The sequence below is a fragment of the Populus alba genome, chromosome 17 (genome assembly GCF_005239225.2).
Source record: "Populus alba chromosome 17, ASM523922v2, whole genome shotgun sequence".
In the NCBI taxonomy this organism is placed as follows: Eukaryota; Viridiplantae; Streptophyta; class Magnoliopsida; order Malpighiales; family Salicaceae; genus Populus; species Populus alba.
Window position 1 is genome coordinate 7022750 of NC_133300.1, and position 19372 is coordinate 7042121.

The following is a 19372-nucleotide window of genomic DNA, read 5'->3' on the forward strand; positions in this document are numbered from 1 at the left end:
GAACTGCAATATTATAGCGAGCAGGATAGAGTGTTTTTATTCAAATGCTATTGGTATGACACGACTGACAGAGAAATTAGAGTTGATCCGCACTCTGGTCTGGTTGAAATCAACTCAAAAGCTAAACTCCGCAACGTAAACGATGTCTTTGTTATCGCAAAGTAATGTCAACAAGTTTATTACATATACACCCCTTCCTTTAGAAAGGATCAATCAATAGTTGATTGATTATCTGTTTTAAAAATGAAAACTAGGGATTGTGTCGAGGTTTTTAGGATGAGAACGAAGACACAAGTGTGCGAGATGAAGTATTTCAAGTTAGTGAGTTGGTTAGACCATATATAGTTACTCCTTCGATTAACTTGGAAGAAAATTCAAATTTTGTGTTTTCGATGATAGTCTTGTTGATGTTGACGCGGAGGAGTTGAATGTTGTTTCAATCTCCACAAATGTCGATGAAGATGATGATATCCATATTGAAGATTGCGATGAAGGTGATGACTATTCAATTGACGACAAAGAAGAAGAAAATTCTGACTAACTATCAGAATGAAGCCATGTGTAAAATATTTTTTTTTCATGTAATATATATTATGGATGATATATTTTGTAACATGAAATAGTTATTTTATAAGTTTGTATTGTTTAAGCATAGTTGTTATTGTTTTGTGCGCTGGATAGTATGCATGACACTGTTGTGAGGAGGGTGTGGGAAAATCACGCGACAACTAGGTAACATAAAAAATAATACAAGATCTAATTTCTAATTTCTGTTTCAAAATCTAATTTCTCACTACGGAAGTAGGTTGCGTGATTTTTGATATGAAACACAAAAAAAGGCAAAAACAAATGCGAGATATAATGGTCTCCAAAGCTAGAATGATGTGGCGGTTTGGAGGGATTTCAAACTGATATACATCCAGGAAGATATTTGGCTGCAATATCTTGAGCACGTGATGTCTGAGCGGTTCAGACAACACTCACAGTTTGATGCTGGCAACCAGAATCGGCCAATTCATGGCTCGGTGACAATGCATACCGGCTGCTCTATTCCGTTTGCTGCACATGCGAAACAAATGGTAAGATTACTTTAAATAAAATATATCATTAAATTTATTTGTTGTTAATTAATGTTTTTCATTACAAGCTACGTCTCTTGGACGTGAGCCGAGCCCAATGGAGTTGTTTGTTGAGACGCAAGTGCGCAGTCAAGACCGCCAAAAAAGGGGGCAACAGTTCGTTGATAACCTTGCTTAACACTTTATGGTATGTTTGTTCAACCATTTTATTTTGGGAGTTATTATTTTTATTGAATTGAATATGATGATTTCTTTTTTCATTTCAAGAGACCTATAATAACCGGTTGAGGGAGAGACGAAAGAGATATGGGGACAATCCTTCGACCCATCTCAATTTCGATCCGAATTTGTGGATGGAGGTTGGATCGTTCGATGGACTCGATAAAAATCAGGTGTATAGGCTCTCTAACACTAAGGCCGAGAACTTGCGTGCGACCCGTAGTGTCTCAACCATTAGGAGCTCACCAATCTAAAGAGTTCATGGCCTTGCAACAACACATGACTCAGCTCACCAAAAAATACGAGCACCTATCGACGACTTATGAACAACTCTCGGTTAATTATGAACAGCTTTGCCAAATGGTCATGAACATGGCATCACAGATTGGTAATACATGTGCTCCTCCTTCTTTTTGGCCGTATAACAAGTAGCCTCCTCCTCCTCCAGCTCCACCATTATGTTAACTTGTAATGAATATTATTTAACTTTAATAGTTAATTTAATATTTTTTTTGAAACATATTCAATTTATAATGAATATTATTTAGCTTTATTTTTTTTGTTTTTGATGTTTAATAAAAATTTATTTGCATAATTGGTTTTTTTCAATTAATTTATATAATTTTATATTATGTATTCTAAATAATGTTTTTTAAAATAATCACCAAGGATTTTTACCGACGGACTGTATCCGTTGGCATTTGAAAGAGAGCGGGAAATGCCAATCATACTGACGAATTTACAAACGGAGTGTTTCCGTTGGCATTTCACAGTAGCTTGGGAAAAATGCCACAATCACTGATAAATTTACAAACGGATATATTCTGTTGGTATTTCACACACTCACTGACAAAGTTACCGAGGGTTGTAGTCTGTTGGCATTAAACCAGGAGCTGAAATTTTTTTACTGGATATGCCACTATCAATTCCATAAGTATATTTCAAGCGAGAATTTTTTTCTTTGCATGCATCGATAATTGTTTGTTTTTTAGCGACCAATTTAGCGACGGATATAGGTATTACCGACGAAAGGAAATCAAATAGACGATTTCTATCGGTGATGTCATGGTAAAAAAATCATCGACAAACTCTGAATCACAGATCTACAGAATAGTTCCGTTGGTAAAACTATGAAATCTTGTAGTAATAATAATATTCCCAAAAGGGGGCACTCACCATTTTTATATCTATAAGAAGGGGCACGGCTTTCTCTCCTTCCTCAACATCCAATCTTTTTGTGTGTGATCGGAGAGATGGTGTCCATAGACTTGGCAAATAAACCCCATGCCGTGTGTATCCCTTTTCCAGCCCAGGGTCACATAAACCCAATGCTAAAACTAGCAAAACTACTCCACTTCAAAGGTTTTCACATAACCTTTGTTAATACGGAGTATAACCACAGACGCTTACTCAAGTCTAGACGCAGCAGCTCTCTTGATGGCTTGCCAGACTTCCAGTTTAAGACCATTCCTGATGGTCTTCCACCATCACATATTGCTGATGCCACTCAAGACATCCCATCTCTCTGTGACTGCACCTCCACGACTTGCTTAGCCCCATTTCGTGATCTTATTGCCAACCTCAACTCCTCCAGTATTGTGCCCCAGGTGACATGTATTATCTCTGATGCTTGCATGAGCTTCACTCTTGACGCAGCTGAAGAGTTCGGAATTCCTGAAGCGCTGTTTTGGACACCTAGCGCCTGTGGTGTTTTGGGCTACGCACAATATTTTTCTCTTATCGAAAGAGGCTTGACACCTCTGAAAGGTACACAGCTTTTTAAAACGGAAAATTCAAAATGTGGGTGCATGAATTTATGATCAAGTTTTCCTTTTCTTTTTAGTTCATTAGAAGTTAAAATTTTACCAAGACTCGGAAGGTCAGAGCCTGCATAATTTACCAAGAATGAAAATTAATCTTCATTTGTAATTTTTTTTTGCAGACGCGACCGATCTAACAAATGGGTACTTAGAAACATCCATAGATTGGATTCCAGGAATGAAAAATATCCGTTTGAGGGATCTTCCAAGTTTTGTCAGAACTACAGACATAAACGACTTCATGCTTCACTTCCTGATAAGAGAAATAGACAGAACCTCAAAAGCTTCTGCTGTCATTATTAACACCTTTGACTCCTTCGAACAAGATGTTTTGGATGCTTTATCCCCAATGTTTCCTCCAATTTACACACTTGGTCCTCTCCAGTTGCTTGTTGATCAGATTCCAAATGGTAATCTGAAAAATATTGGCTCCAATCTTTGGAAAGATCATCCAGAGTGCATTGAATGGCTTGATTCAAAAGGACCAAACTCCGTGGTGTATGTAAATTTTTGGTAGCATCACTGTAATAAACTGCACAGCAAATGATTGAATTTGCTTGGGGACTAGCCAACTGCAACAAACCTTTCTTATGGATAATAAGGCCTGATCTTATTGAAGGTGAAGCCGGGATGTTCCCACCTGAATTTTTATCTGTAACAAAGGATAGAAGTATGCTAGTAAGCTGGTGTCCTCAAGAACAAGTCTTGAAGCATCCTTCCATAGGAGGGTTTGTAAGTCACATGGGGTGGAACTCGACATTGGAAAGTATCTGTGGCGGTGTCCCAATGGTTTGTTGGCCATTTTTCGGTGAGCAACAGACCAACTGTTGGTTTGCTTGTACTAAGTGGGGTATTGGAATGGAGTTAGAAAGCAACGTGAAAAGAGATGAAGTGGAAAAACTTGTGAGGGAGTTAATGGAGGGAGAGAAGGGAAAAGATATGAAAAGGAAGGCAATGGAATGGAAAACCAAGGCAGAGGAGGCAGCTTGGACCGGTGATGCTTCTCATCGGAATCTGGATCGATTGGTAAAAGTTCTTGCAAGCGAGCAAATACGTTAGAAGCCTGAATGGCAAATAACTTTCAAGCATTGAGTAACCTACTGTATTATTTTTGGCAGAGAAATATAATCTCTTAAAAAAATATCTTGATATAATAAAATCATCTATTATTTGGTACATTTTCTTAATTTAATTTGCTTCTATTACATTCAACATAATTTTGGCTAAGATCTTAGCAGGAAAATATGTCCATAAGCTGTGTGTGACCTTTCACGCGTTGATTGAAACATTAATGCCAACGAGAAACTTTTCTATATAGTATATAGTACTTTGCTATACTATATAGTATTACAATAGATATATAAGAAGAAGAGATAAATATGAAAAAAGAATTCTTATCATTTTTTTTTGGGATAATATATAATTTTCTCACTTGAATTTCTCTTTTGTTCTTATATCTATATATTTTTAAATATTTTAAGTATTAATAGTTATGACTTTATTACCATAATTGTTTTCTTGAATGACATTTTTCAGATGAAAACACCATAATTGTTTTCTTGAATGACATTTTCAGATGAAAACCATGGTCATTTTTTATGAATTGTTGAGCAACTACAGGCATTCACGAGCTCCTAAACAACAAAGTAATCTCACCACATTACTTGGAACAACCAGGTAATTAACCTGTTGTCGTCAATATTCACTAACAACAGCTGACTAGTTTTGTCAGCTTGTCACTAACGAGAAGTTTCTGCTCTTAAGTCTTTACGTTTTGACATTTTCTTACATTGATATTCAGAATTTTCTTACATTGTCTATTGATTGTTTATTATTCTAACATTAAAAAGCAATTACATTGCCACCCTTGACCTTCATAATTTCAAAACAATCCGTAACAAAATTGTACTCTACACTTAATCGCAGTTTCATTGACCCAGACATGGATTGCTTGTTAGACTAATCAAGCAAAATTTCTGGAAGTTCTTGATATTATATTCCCAACGCAGCTGATGGCAGTGCTTAATTCAGCGTACATAGAATAAGTGTTTAATACAAAGAGATGGTCCAACTGGATTGGAGTGTCTAACAAATTGGGAATAGCCGTCCGTCCTGATATTAGATTTGATATTTCAAAAAAGTTACCCCAATAATTTTCTTCCTTTTCATCTCTTCCTTCGTAAATAAACAGTAAGCCTAACCTCACTCGAATAACATGAGCATGGGAAGAAAATTGAATAATAATAATTAAAAGGTCAGAATCAATATATGATGAATTAATTATTATTATTATTAATTAACATAAACTAAATTATTTAGGGAAAGTACTATAATAATGAACAATACTTTCCTCAACTTTTCCCAATTAAAAATTTCATTTACCTAGAAAATAAAGGGTGTTATAATCTTTTCATAGGGATACATTTGTTATTAGGGGCAAATCTAACTTTTAACTTTTATTATAAATAATACAATGACTGAACTAACATTAAACGAAAAAAAAAATTAACTTGCATTAGGAGCCTTGCAGACAATTTTATTTTTTAAGCCTAATAAAATTACTTAATTGCAATGAAAAGCAAATTAAAAAATATTTTTTTTCTAGTGTATTTATTTATATTTTTCTTCGGTCTTGTTGATATATTCATGTTGAGTTAGAGGCAACTTAATCTTTTGATAAATATAAAGTATTCATTAATAAAAATAAAAAAAAGATGCCAAAGTATGGGAGTGTCATGCCAATTGTTTTTCATATCAAATTTTATTCTTCTTGGTTTGTTTGTTGATAGCTATTTGTTTTGTTTTTTTTATCTTCTTTTAATTATTTTTTTTCTTCAATCTCATTCCTTATTATGATTCTTTTTATTATTTTTTTAATCCTTTAATTAATTAGATTTTATTTTTAATTTTATCCCCTAATATTTCATTTCAATTTATTTTTATGTTTCAAAATCAAAACAAATATATAAGATCCAAAAAGAAAACTAAAGACAAGCAACTAATAACAAGCAAGACTAATGACCCAGAAACCATTAAGAATAACAAAGAAATACAGATTCAAAATCAAGCTATAACTCCTTATGTGCAGAATTCCATGCTAAAATTTGTTGTCGCATCAATCACGCCTTTCCTCCATAAGAAATCCTAGAAGTCTTTCTTTTGAAAAAGCATCAGCCACATAAAAACCTCCACCATTGGTGTTGCAATTCATGTGAAATAGAGATTGATTATGAGATATGTCTTAACTATTAGTGATGATTGGTCACGAAGATACATTCGAATAGAGATAGGCCATAAATTCGGGTGGCCCACTTTCACTCCCGGATATAGAAATGACTCTTTCCCATACTGTCTCATGTAGCTCTCAAAGGCATCTAGGGTGGCCCACTCATTCAAGTGTCTGTAACGTATATTGTAAAGAAGGAACAAACCTTGTGCAAACCCGGACAATAGGAAATTGTATTTATACTTGAATATATATATAGATGTGATATGACCTCTTCCCTCTTGTACTTGGCATTCGAGTTAGTTGTGACAAAGACACTCCGATAGTGAGTTAGTTGGGTTTGAAAAATCTAATAGTTCTGGATAGATAATTATGGATCTAATATTAGTGAATTATACAGAAAGTTTAGTACACTCATTATGAATAGCCTAACAAAAAGAGCCCATAATTTCAGATCTCATCACTGGATTAGTTTTATAGAGGGTTAAATTGTTGTAACAAGTTGAGCTTTGAAAGATAATCAAATTAGGAGTGGAAGATGTTGTTGAGTCAATTTCTTTATTTTTTCTTTTTATCTTCAAGTTTTTAGCTATTTTTTTTATGTTGTATTTTCTATTTAAATTAGGATTCTAACTTTCTAACATTATAAATGTTAGAATTTGGCATCATTAAATAGTTGTAAACCTCATAAAAAAAAATCTAATTACAGAAAATATTCAAAAATAAAATATGAATTAGGGTTGTCATACCCTTCGTGAGAGCATGACATTGCGGCAACCATTCCCAAACGAGTTGAGAGGTATATGGTTGAATAAGAAGTCGCCATCTAGTATTATGGTTACTAAAAACCCTAATTGGTCTTTAGAAATTATAGGCAAGGGATTAGTTGTGTAATGGGATGGTATTAACACCTCTAGTATGCCTTTCTTGAGATAAGCTGCATTGTTTTTCTTTATTTATGGTTGCTATAATATAATGGTATTTCTATTTCTATTAGTGTATCCATTACGTTTGTTGTTACTCAATTTTGAACTCCACGTGTTGGAGACGGTGTATACCTTTTTTGAACTGAGTGTAGGAGTTTAGCTCATGTTCGTAAGATTGACAAAAGCAGAGAAACATTTTTTTTTTTTTCTGAAACCTTGTTTGAGTTGTTTTATGCTCTTTTTACCTTTCCATTTGCTACCAAAATCGTCAAGTTTTCTTAAGTTGATCAAGAGTCTTCATAATGCTAAATTCATTCCCTTTTTACCTGGTCTTTAAGGTTGAATAAATCCCTCGGAATTTACACTAAAAAATACATTACAAGATTTTATAGTTTTACCGACGGAAATATTATGTTGGTGTGTGATTACGAGCTCGTCGGTAATTTATTTACCAACATCTTCACCAACGGAATACGCCATTGGCTTTCCTTTCATCAGTAATTCCACATTCCGTCGCTATATCGGTTGGCAACACAAAAAAAATTTGCCGATGGTTTTACAGACGGAAATTTCGCGAAAAAAAAAAAGTTTCCCACTTGAAATATATCAACGGATTTTATCCCATCGGTGATAGCATGATTTACCGACGGACACATACCGTCAGTAACTTTGTTAGTGAGTGGTTGAAATACCGACCAAAGTATCCGTCTGTAAATTCATCGATCATTATGGCAGCAGCTACTGTCAAATGCCGACTGATTAATTCCGTCGGTAAATCTATCGGTGAGTGTATGAAATACCGACCGAATATATCCGTTTGTAAATTCATTGATGAATGTGGCAGCTATTGTTAAATGCCGACGGATTAATTTCGTCGGTAAAACCCTTTGTAATATTTTTAAATTTTTTTTTTTAAAAATATTTAGAATACATAATATAAAATTATATAAATTAATAGTAATAAAAACTAATTATACAAATAAAATTTCTATTAAACATCAAAAAACAAAACAATAAAATTAAATAATATTCATTACAAACTGAATGTGTTTAAAAAAAAATATTAAATGAAATATTAAAGGTAAATAATATTAATTACAAATTAATATAAAGATGGAGCTGGAGGAGGAGGAGGCTGGTGGTTATACGACAAAAAAGAATTAGGCACACATGTTCCACTCTGTGATGCCATGTTCATGATCATTTCACGAAGCTGTTCATGATTCGCTTTTTGTTGTGCATGCTTCGCTTTAAGTTGTGCATACTCCGCTAATAGATGGTCGTATTTTTCGGTGAGTTATGCCGTGTGTTGCTACAAGGCCACGAACTCTGTAAATTGGGTGCTTGATACTGATTGGGAGCTCCCAACGGTTGAAACACTACTAGCCGCTTGCAAGTTATCAGCCGATTTTTTTCGGGTCCACCAGACAATCCAACCTCCATCCACAAATTTGGATCAAATTCTATAAAGACGTTGCACCTATGTTGCCAACATGCTGGAATGTCCTTAAGCATGCAAATCTAATATGATGATATTTATTTTCGGAAGCTTCCAAACTTGATGCATGAATTATAGATGAAGACATCACTTTTCTTGTTATATTATAACTCTATTTTATTATTTAATAATTCCATTGAATATTTAGATTGGTAGTTATTACTAGAGAGTATTTTAGAAGATTTTGTAGGCTTCTAAAGAGGAAACAAAAAAAATGTGTAAAGGAGAAAAAGGGAGATCATATCGGATTTTGTCTCCCTTCTCTCTTTTGTCTTCCTCTTCGCCAATTTCTTCCTCTTCTTTATGATATTCTTGATGGTACAGTGTAACTAATTTTGCTTTGAGTATTGGATTTTTGTGTGCCTATTTTTCATTGTTTTCTTGTTTAATTACTATGAGACCTCTAGTTTATTATTCATTGCAATCTCCTGTTGGGTTATATATTAAATATGCAATTGTTTAATCTCTCTAATCCGTGAAGCAACTGTGATTTAATTATTTGTTGTGTTAGAAATTAGTAAATTTTAGGAAGATTTTTCAACTAAATTAAAGGTAACTGCTTGTGTTTCTTTTGGTTCCTTTCAATATTCTCTTTAGAGTTTAAGGCTTGTACTAAATTAAATTTTAGTGCTTGTTTTAAGTTATTTAGTAGCTAGGGTTAATTTGATTGTTCATTTTCTAATTGACTATAATTAAAGAGTGATAAGAAAATAGTTCTAATAATGACTTAAAGGGTAATTAATAAGTCTAGAATTCACACTTAAAACACCAGGACGAAGTCATAGTGTTTGAGGTAAGGCCTATACCCAAAGCCTAAATGATCATGGATTGTACTAGGAGATCTAGAGCCCCAGTGCAGATTTTACATTTTTTAAGGCTAGATAGACCATATGACCCAATGCTCTCCTAAACTTGAGATGATCCTAATTGATCCAACTGGCCTACAATCACTTATTCTCCAAGATGGGTTCGGTTTGTTCACCAAGTCTAACAATGAAATGCTCCCTGGAGAACAAACCCAAACAGAAACCCGAAGGCACTAGGCAAGGCTTGGTAAATAAAGTCCGACCAACAATATTTGCACCCAACTTTTGAGTGCTATCATATCATTAAATGCTATCATATCCTCATAATATAATTGGGTATTTAGCATAACCATGTCTAATGGAGGATTCGTATGTAATTGTCCTTTCGATTCAACAATACACTACCAACTATTATGGGCTATTATCTTAAATAATTGATTTCAAACCAAGTATTAAACTATTTTTCACACTTTACCCTTATCTATATGCAGGTTAGAGTGAATCTTCACTTTTAAAATATTCATAAATCACGAGGTAAGTGTTATTATTCTTACAACCTTGCTAACTTTAGCACCAGTGAATCATCTAGTTTACAGGTTTCGCGATTTTTGATGATTACGAAGCCCAACAAGTCTATTTCAACATTTCATACCATTACCAGAAAGGTTAGAAGTTTTCCTTAAACCTCGCGAACAATGCATACGGATAAGTTTTGTATTTTTGTTTCTCACATTATTGAACCACCATGCTAATGCGAATGGATGAGGAGCATGGGCATGCGCGTTAATGGCTCCTTGTCGTGGAGATTAGCAAACTATTCAATTGGCTGAATGGAAAAGTGGAGTATGTAACAGAATGTAAAAAAGCTAAAGGAAGACAACCTGCAGATGTCACAACAATTTCATCAAAGAAGCTAATTCAAGGTTTTTGGAACCGGAGCACGTCGTCGACAAGTTTGTCAAAATTCATGGATGATGAACCATTAACACCAGTTGTCGCTTCAGCCTTTGACTTCCATTCCATTGCCTTCCTTTTCATTTCCTTACCTTTCTCCCCATCAATTAACTCTATCACAAGCTTCTCTACTTCATCTCTATTTGCATCACTTTCAATTTCCATGCCAACACCCCAATCAACGCAAGCAAACAATTTCATCTCTATTTGTAAAGGGGATGCTGACAAACTCTTTCTGTTGGTGATGTAGTGAGTAAAATAAAATAAGAATGGTTTCACATATTATATTATTTTAATGTACGGATATAAAAAATAATTGTTTTAAAATAAAAAATAACTGTAAATAGACTCTAATATAATTAGTTTGACAAAAATAAAAAAAAAATTTAAAAATCTATTTTTTATATATTTTTTAAAATAATAATAATTTATAATGAACTCGTGTATGTCGTTGAATTATTATATATTCAAACGTACAAGACAGTGCTGATATTTTTTTGGTTGTTGTGGACCTTCAGCCAGTGACTGCTCTCCTAAACGTCAAAGTAAGCTCACCTCAAACTTTGGGACTTCCTGCCAGGACGTTCCTGGTAACGTGTTGTCGTTTCAATTCACTGACAACAGCTGGCTAGCTTTGTCAGTCGAGGCACAACCTATGAAGCTGGAAGTTATTTTAACAGCTGGCTAGTATTGTCGCTAGCTACTGCATGACCTCGATAATTTCAAACTCACGCTGGTATTGTTGTGCTTTAAGAAACAGTTTATTGTTCGATAGGTCCTATATTGTTTTTTAGTTAATTTATCTTTAGTTTTGTTTCGGGATAGGGTGATTTTTTTTAATTGAATTTTATATTTGATTTCATTATTAGTTATTTGATTTTTGAATTTGTTTTTAAAATTTAGTACCTTTTTTTTGAATTGTTATTTATTTTATTTTGAATTAATTGTTTTTTCAATTCTATTCCCAAACATTTATTTTCATTTACTTTTTGCATCAACTTCGGTCATTTTTTCTCTATTTATTTTCTTAAAGAGTTGGTTTTTTAGAATTTCATCCATGAATATTTAATTTCATTTAATTTTTATGTCAAATTTAGTTTTAATTAATTTAATTGCTATTTTTTTCTGCATCGTTGTTTTTTATTGATTTTTTTTTCTTAATTTCATGTCTCGATGTTTGTTTGGTTAAGAACTTGGCTTCTTTGTTTTTTTAAGTTTGCCTTTAATGAGGTTACACCGGTCTTATTACCTAGTTCATAGATTTAAAAGATTAACTCAAGTTGACTTTTATCTTTTTTAAAACATTTTTTTTTTAAAAAACTTAATGGTATTTTTTAAGCTTTTGTGTTTATAGCGTCATTCAAGTCAAATGTATTGGGTTTGTTAGCTTGAGTTGGATGTCGGGTTTGCTCGAGGTTTTTTTTGTTATTTGTTTTGGCTTTGACAAGTTCAACTTTATATTTTAAAATTCACAATTAATAAAAATTTTAATAGGATTTGGATCTAAGTTTTCATAGGTTGCAAGCTTTTTAATATTTGACCGTATTTAGGATGTTTCTCCGAGTTTGCTTGGCTTGGCTTTTATATATGTTTTCAGTTTTACCCTTATGATTTTTGTTATCTTTAAAAGTTGATTCTTATTCTTTTGATTTTTTGTTGCTTTTGCAGGTTTTTTAATTAATATATTTCTAGCAATCTCATCCTTTAAAAATTAAGGGGGCGTTAGTTTGATGGAAGGTAATTTCCTAGAATGGATAAAACATTTTAGTTTGTTTTCAATATTTTTTTTTATATTTCACCCCCTTTAATTTTTTAATCTAAAAATAATCATCGTATTACAAATGATTTTTGATTTCACCCCTATGATCTTTTAATTGCAATTTTTTGGGGGACATTTTTAATTTCATCTTTATTTATTTATTTATTTATTTAAATTGAAGTGTCAAATTAGAAGATCGAAACTATAATTGAAAAGATGGCCGATCCAAATTGAAAAGATTAGAGTTTATGTTTGGATGATGCTTTATAGGAGTATAGAACTGCATATAAGACACGTATGAGTATGTCACCTTCTAGTTGAGTTAGTACATAAGGCTTATTGGGTTGTCAAGAGTTTCAACATGAAGATGGATGAAAGTGAAGAATATAAGAAGTTGCAACTATTATAGTTAGAGGAAATTTGTAATGATGCATGTAAGAGTACAAGGATTTACAAGGAAAAGACGAAAGCTTTTCATGACAAAATAATATTTAGGAAGGAGTTTAAAATTGATCAAAAAGTCCTTTTATACCACTCATGACTTTATTTTTTTTTACGTAAATTACATTTTCACTGGATTAGATATTTTATTGTTACTATTTTTTTTTTCTTATAGTGTAGTTGAAATTCAAAGTTTAACAACTTTAAAAACATTCACGGTGAATGGCCATAGACTTAAGGCTTGTTATGAAGGATTCCAAGTAGAGAATGTGAGAACATTGAACCATAAGGATCCAATTTATACTAATTAAAGAAGGAAGCATTAAGTTGAGCTAACAACAATAAATAAAGGTCCTTATTGGGAGGCAACTCAAAAGGAGTTTTTTTTTTTTTTTTTTGCTTCTTCTTCATTTCTCATTTATATTTTGTTTAGTTTTGCCTTTCCTTTGCATTTTACCTTACATTTGGGACAATATAAGTTTTAAGTGTGGGGGAGGGGATTTAGTTGTGTTTTAATTCTATTTTGAATGTTTTGTTTTCAATTAAAAAAAATAGTTGTGCTTTCTTTTTTGGTTCTTGTGATTTTCAATGAAATTTGGTTTTGTATGACATGATCAAGATTCAATTAAGCTTGTAAAAATCATAACATGACTGAACAACTAATTTTTCTAACTTGGAATTAATTAGTCTAGTTATTTTCATTGAGGATGGTTATGACTAAATTTGGTAGACCAGAAACCAGTAAGAATTTAAGCCTTTAGTTATATCAATCTCATTATTTTCTTTCATGTGAGATGTTCTTCAATGGATTTGTTTCTTTAGAACTTGTCGTGATTCTCATCAGGATCACATTGACACTTGTAAGTATAAATATGATTAAGGCCCTCTTTGTTATAAGCTATATAAGCCAAATAGCCTATATGGTAATTATCATTTTTCTTTGTTGAACCCTTTTACAAGCTTCAAACCTAAAAAAAAAAAAAAAAACCATTACCCAAGTCATAAAGCTAGTGGAGCATTGTTCATTATTATGATATGTATGGGTGTGCAAGAAATAAATGTGGGGGTGTCTAGATTGATGGTATGGCTATGCCTATGGAGCATATTTTCATTCTTAATTCATGAGTTATGTTGTTGATGTATTGAGTTAAAAAAAAATGATGGAGGAAATGTTGTTAATGTTATAAACTATTAATGTTCATAATTCCTCCTAAAAATCCAAAAAAAAAGAGTTTGTTCATACATGATATACACAAAGGTGCAAAGAAATAAAATGTGTTTCTTTTTAACAATCTCTTTTTAAATACAGGAGCTTTACATAGTTTAAATTATTTAAAGTCAAATTGAAAAAGCTACTAAATGGAGTGATTGATTTTACATGTCTTATATATTCGAGTTTGAGTTGATGTATTTTTATTACCTGAGCCTCGTTACAAACTTTGAAAAGTCTTTATGATTTGAGTTATACATGTGATCCTAGTGGTGGAGAATAAGAAGATATGCAAGCCTATGGTAGAGGATTTCCATTAGAATGAATTTAAGTGAAACACATGCCTTTCAAACACATGAAAGTCGAGTGTTTATTTCTATAAAGGTCTACTTAATTAGCTTTAATGAGGAGAGATAATAAAATAGTTTTAATGATGAATATTCAAAGTGTGAATTGATATACATGCATCAATGATTAGTTATAAAATACTTTATGGTTAATGTTGATTTAGACCAAGGTTATTTTTTTATAATTGATTTTGATATTTTAAATTGAGTTCTTTCTTATTTTTTTTTAAATTGTTTTTGTTATAATATGGCTCTGTGGAGGAGTGAGTAGGGTAGGTTCATATCTAGTAAACTGTACCAAAATTATTTTGTGTACACAAACCTATTGCATAATCCATATGTACGCATTGTTAAATTATATTTATGTAGTCTTATTTATTAAGGATAGAATAGTACTTTTAGTTTAACCTATATATACTTTATTTGTATTTATGTTAAGACTATGCATTCATAATATACAGATTATTCAGAATTCTAACCTCCTTTTTGTGTTTAATCTCAATAAGTTTAACATGGCATCAGAGCTGGTTTTATGAAACGAGGCTTAATCCCAAATACAGCTTCGCGGATCCAACTGGGTATTTTGTCTTCTGCTTCTGCAAAATTAGGTATTTCGACAGTTTCTACAATTATTTTGGTATTTCGACAGTTTCTGCAATTATTTTGGTATTTCATCTTCCCTTCAGCTCCTGCAATTTGGTATTTGCGTTCAGTTTTTGCAAATTTGTTTTGTGTTTTGGAGTAATCGTATAATTTCGAGAAGATATTTGTTTAGTTTTCTGCAATCTCTATTTAGTTTCTGCAAATTGGTATTTAGTTTTCCGCTGCTTTTGCATTCTGGTTCTTTGTGACTGTTGATTATGGCTACTGAAAGAGATGATTCACTTCAGTTTGTGAGTGTAAGGTTGGATGGGAATAACTATTCGTATTGGAGTTATGTAATATAAAATTTCCTTAAGGGTAAGATGATATGAGGGTATGTTAGTGGAACTTATATAATACCTAAGAATATTGAGGAGGGGGATGTTGTTTTGATAGATACATGAGAAGCAAATAATGCAAAGATTATTACTTGGATCAACAATTCTGTTGAGCATTCGATAGGTATGCAGTTGGCGAAGTATGAGACAACAAAAGAGGTTTGGGATCATTTGCAAAGGTTATTCACACAATCAAATTTTGAAAAAGAGTATCAATTAAAGAATGACATTTGAGCTCTTCATCAAAAGAATATGAGTATTCAAGAGTTTTATTCTGCTATGACAGATCTTTGGGATCAATTAGCTTTTACAGAATCGGTAGAATTAAAGGCATGTGGTGCCTATATTTAGCGTAGAGAGCAGCAACGATTGATACAGTTTTTAACAGCACTTCACAGTGATTTCGAAGGACTTAGAGGTTCAATTTTGCATCGTTCTCCATTGCCTTGTGTTGACTCTATTATTAGTGAGTTATTGGCTGAAGCAATACGTCTTTAGTCTTATTCTGAAAAGGGAATTCTTTCTGCTTCAAATCCTTCAGTATTAACAGTGCCTTCTAAGCCATTCTCTAATCATCAGAATAAGCCTTACACAAGGGTTGGCTTTGATGAGTGCAATTTCTGTAAGTAGAAAGGTCATTGGAAGACTCAGTGTCCTAAGTTGAGACAACAGAATCAAGCTTGGAAGTCTAGCAATCAGTCACAATCTAATGCTCATAGACCACCTCAGGGTTATAAACCACCACACCACAATACTACAGCAGTAGCTTCCTCAAGCTCTATTATCGATCCTAATATTTTAGCTGAGCAATTTCTAAAGTTTCTCTCCTTGCAAGCACAAGCAATGTCCGCTTCTTCTTCCATAGGTCAGTTGCCTTATAGTTCCTCAAGTATGTCACACTCTAAATGGGTCTTGAATTCTGGTGCTTCTCATCATATGTCTCCAGATTCCTCATCTTTTACCTCTATGTCCCCTTTATCCTCCATTCCTGTTATGATTGTTGATGGCTCTCCTATGCCCTTAACAAGTGTTGGTTTTATTGTCACACCTCACTTGTCTCTCCCTAATGTTTATCTTCTTCCAAAACTCAAATTGAATCTTGCGTCTGTTGGTCAAATATGTGATTCTGGTGATTATGTAGTCATGTTTTCTGGTTCGTTTTGTTGTATACAGGATCTGCAGTCTCAGAAGCTGATTGGGACAGGCCGTAGAGAGAATGGACTATATATTTTGGATGAGTTAAAAGTGTTAGTCGCTGCTGCTGCCGTCGCTGCTACTACCGTTGATTTGTCTTCCTTTCGTTTGAGTCTTTCATCTTCTAGTTTTTATTTATGGCATTCTCATCTAGGTCATGTTTCATCTTCTTGTTTGAGATTTTTGGCATCCACAAGAGCTTTAGGAAATTTGAAAACTTATGACATTTCTGATTGTAGTGGATGTAAATTGGCAAAATTTTCCACCTTACCTTTTAATTGAAGTATTTCTATTTCTTCTTTACCATTTGATTTGATTCATTCTGATGTATGGGGACCTTCTCCTGTTGCCACAAAAGGAGGGTCTCGATATTATGTCTCTTTTATTGATGATCATACTCGTTATTGTTGGGTTTATTTAATGAAACATTGTTCTGAATTCTTTGAGATATATTCAGCTTTTCGAGCTCTTATCAAAACTCAACATTCTGTTGTGATTAAATGTTTTAGGTGTGATTTGGGTGGGGAATACACCTCTAATGAATTTTACAAATTGCTTGCCCTGGATGGAACCATCCACCAAACTTCTTGTTCAGATACTCCTGAGCAAAATGGTGTTGCTGAAAGAAAACATAAGCACATTATTGAAACTGCTTGTTCTCTCTTATTGTCTGCCTTTGTTCCTAGTGAGTTTTGGGGAGAAGCTGTTCTTACTGCTGTAAGTTTAATTAATACAATTTCATCTTCTCATAGTTCGGGTCTATCTCCTTTTGAAAAGTTATATGGGTATGTTCCTGATTATTCCTCATTTAAAGTCTTTGGTTGTACTTGTTTCGTTCTTCGTCCTCATGTAGAATGAAGTAAGTTATCCTCTCAATCCGTTATTTGTGTTTTTCTAAGATATGGTGAAGGTAAAAAGGGTTATCGTTGTTTTGATCCAATAACTCAGAAACTTTATATGTCTCGTCATGTTGTCTTCTTTGAGCATATACCTTTCTTTTCTATTCCATCCACTACTTATAACCTGACTAAATCTGATGTTATTAGTATATATCCGTTTTTTGAGGATTCTGATAATGATATCTCTCCCCATGTTCGATCAATTTGTACTTATAACTCTGCAGGTACTGACACTTTACTCTCTAGCACACCTGAAGCTCCATTCTCAGCTACAGGCCCTCAAGCTTCATCTGAGATTGTGGATCCACCTCCACGTCAGTCCATCCGTATTTGTAAGTCTATAAAACTACCAGATTTTGTTTATTCTTGTTATTTTTCACCATTTACTTTCTTTTTAGCTTTTATTCATTGTCTCTTTAAGCCCTCTTCCTATAAAGAGACAATTCTTGATCCACTTTGGTAGCAAGCTATGGATGAGGAACTTTTTGCTTTGCACAAGACAAATACTTGGGATCTGGTTCCTCTACCTCCTGGTAAAAGTGTTATTGGTTGTCGGGTGTATAAGATCAAAACTAATTCTAATGGGTTTATTGAGCGATACAAAGCTAGGCTGGTTGCAAAAGGATACTCTCAACAATATGGTATGGACTATGAGGAGACATTTGTCTCGGTTGCAAAAATGACTGCTATTCATACTCTTATTGCTGTAGCTTCGATTCGTCAATGGCATATTTCTCAGCTTGATGTTAAAAATGCCTTCTTGAATGGAGATCTTCAAGAAGAAGTTTATATGGAACCCACTCCTGGTATTTCACATGACTCTGGATATGTTTGTAAGCTTAAAAAAGTATTATATAGTCTCAAACAAGCACCCCGTGCTTGGTTTGAGAAATTCTCTATTATGATCTCATCTCTTAGCTTTGTTTCTAGCAGTCATGATTCTGCTCTTTTTATCAAGTGCACTGATGCAGGTCGTATCATTCTGTCTTTATATGTTGATGACATAATTATTATTGGTGATGACATTGATGGTATTTCAGTTTTGAAGACAGAGTTGGCTAGACGATTTGAAATAAAGGATTTGGGTCATTTTCGATATTTTCTGGATATTGAGGTAGCATATTCACCTAAAGGTTACCTTCTTTCTCAGTCGAAATATATTGCAGATATTCTTGAGCGGGCTAGACTTACTGATAACAAGACTATTGATACTCCTATTGAGGTTAATGCAAGGTACTCTTCTTCTGATGGTTTACCTCTGATAGATCCTACTTTATACCGCACTATTGTTGGGAGTTTGGTATATCTCACCATTACTCGTCCAGATATTGCATATGTTGTTCATGTTGTTAGTCAGTTTGTTGCTTCTCCTACTACTGTTCACTAAGCAACTGTTCTTTGTATTTCGTGATATCTTCGAGGTACAATTTTTCAGAGTCTGTTACTCTCATCCACCTCTTCTTTGGAGTTGCGTGCATACTCTGATGCTGATCATGGTAGTGATCCCACAGATCGCAAGTCTGTTACTGGGTTTTGTATCTTTTTAGGTGATTCTCTTATTTCTTGGAAGAGCAAGAAACAATATATTATTTCTCAATCATCCACCGAAGCAGAATATCGTGCCATGGCATCTACCACTAAAGAGATTGTTTGGTTACGTTGGTTACTTGCTGATATGGAAATTTCCTTTTCTTATCCTACTCCTATGTATTGTGACAACTAGAGTTCTATTCAGATTGGTCACAACTTAGTTTTCCATTAGCGAACTAAGCACATTGAGATCGATTGTCATCTTACTCGTCATCATCTCAAGCATGGCACCATTACTTTGCCTTTCGTTCCTTCTACCTTGCAGATTGCAGATTTCATTACCAAGACGCATTCCATCTCTCGTTTTCATTTTCTGGTTGGCAAACTCTTGATGCTTGTAGCTGCCGCATCATGAGTTTGAGGGGAGATGTTAAATTATATTTATGTAGTCTTATTTATTAAGGGTAAAATAGTACTTTCAGTT

The 19372-nt window shown here is 33.4% G+C and overlaps 1 pseudogene; it reads left to right on the forward strand.

Annotated features, from left to right (window-relative positions):
• The first annotated feature begins 2533 nt into the window (after window positions 1-2533).
• LOC118048738 (7-deoxyloganetin glucosyltransferase-like) lies at window positions 2534-4179 on the forward strand (annotated as a pseudogene).
• Window positions 4180-19372: the final 15193 nt, after the last annotated feature.